Raw genomic sequence first — 2,128 nt, 5'->3', positions numbered from 1 at the left:
ACCTTGTATTAAATTTTAAAGATTTTTTGGAAAGCCAAATTTTTTTTATCGGCAATTCAAGAAAAAGAATTTAGAAAAATCGAAAATTTCAATGGCTTATAAATAGTTATTAGAAAAAATTCTAAACATTTTGAAAATTTAATCATAAATATAGAAAACATTTTGTGAAAGTTTCAAGTATTTACAATGATTCGTTTTTAAACTGCAGCAAAATAAAAAAATCGATTTTGTCGAAAACTGATTATGTGTACAAATTTCCGTTTTTACGTTACGTTTTCAGGGGTTTTCTTGACGCTCTTGAAAACTACTGAAAATTGTTTACTTTAGAACCAACTAGATTTAATTTCCTTTTCAAAGAGGGGCTGAAGTAAAAAATCAAAGCACTATTACTACTCCAAAACGTGATGACGGACACACACACAAAAAAAAAAAAATAATAATAAAAAACACATCATTGTAAAATCAATATATTATTAAACTGAAGCACTTGTCGCGAACGGCTTCGGTCGCACTGCAAGAATTCGGACGGGCGATGGCACGAAGCGAAAGGGCTATATGCTTGGCGCAAAAGCCGGAACAAAATACAAATAATAAATTTCGGATACGGGACGTGTGCGGCACGACGATGAGCGCGAGAGCTCGGAATGCTCGGATGCGCGTAATCCAAGGGCGGAATACGGCGATGACGCAACGGTTTTAGTAGTAAGTGGCTTTTTAGTATATTATAATAGGTATATCAACTCAAGGTATTTTGTTTTTAATTTTAAAATATTTAGCCATATAGGTATCAAGGACTTTTATAGAAAATTGTCTTAGATTGTATTTATTATAGCTAATTATTAATAAATATAAAAAATAATTATGCATTTATGCAACGAAGTTATATGTGGCAGATGCATAGTGCACTAGGTCTATGTTTATTATTTTAAAATATTTTGATGTGTGGAATAAGGTGTGTAGTGGCAAAATACCCTAATTTTTAACGTGTCTGATAACCGCGAATTTCCAAAAGTCGGACTCGGCACTAACAGTGGAAGAAATTTGGCCTCCGTGCTATTGACGGCGGCAGATAAGATGGAAGTGCGACTCGTTTACCTCCACTCGCGAAACGGAGTATTATATAATTATAGTCTGTGTATGATATTTATGTTATTGTGCTATCAGAGGTCGACCACCGCCGGAGAATACCGGGAAACATATTCCTAAAATATCTATTACAATATTAATATCGAGCCATGATACCGTGACAGTATGATTGTTTCTATTGTATTACTGACTCAGATTTCTGTGTTTACCGTAGTGTAGTGCACCTAACCTCGTGTATGAAATAACTTGTTTGCTTAGTGTAGAATTAAATACAGTTATGATTTAATACTTAATATTACATAATACGATAATACATTATGGAAAGAACACCAAAGGGCTGAGCTGAAAATTTTCGTTTAAAAAAACTGGTAAATTTGCAGGCTATTGCCAATGAGCAAAAACAAAATTTATTTTGAAGTTATTCGTTGGTAAGTATAAATAATTGAGTATACTATATTTATATTTATTTATTTATTTATTTATTCCATACGGAGTAAACTCCATTTACAAAAAAAAAAAATTTATAGCGGCAAAACGTATGTTACACATTAGTATACTAAATTAAAATTAAAAATTAAAAACAGCGGTATAATTTTAATATATAAATATACCATAATAATTAATAACATACATTTCAAAATAATATATAAAAATAATTTGACAATAATTTGGTGTATCAATAAAATTTAACAGCCTATTCTTAAATAAATATTTAAAATGTTCAACCATATTGATTAAAACAGATAACATAATTTAGAGACATTGACAAGTAATTTCAAGTCATCAATAATTTAAAATAATTCATCATTTAATATAAATGAGAAGGTCTGGACCTTACATTTATAAGAAATGAAACGAAGAAAAGTGTTTTGTATTGATTCCAGGTGTTGTATAGGAGTATTGTTAATAGGATACCAAATAAAGGAAGCATATTCCAGATTGGAATGCACCAAAGAATTATAAACGTTTATTAGAGCATGATCTCTACTAAATTCAGAACAGCTACGTTTTAAAAAACTTAATTTTGCTATTGCTTTATTTC

Source organism: Rhopalosiphum maidis, chromosome 3 (genome assembly GCF_003676215.2).
Source record: "Rhopalosiphum maidis isolate BTI-1 chromosome 3, ASM367621v3, whole genome shotgun sequence".
Lineage (NCBI taxonomy): Eukaryota > Metazoa > Arthropoda > Insecta > Hemiptera > Aphididae > Rhopalosiphum > Rhopalosiphum maidis.
The sequence above is the reverse complement of the archived record's forward strand: the minus strand, read 5'-3'. Positions refer to the sequence as shown.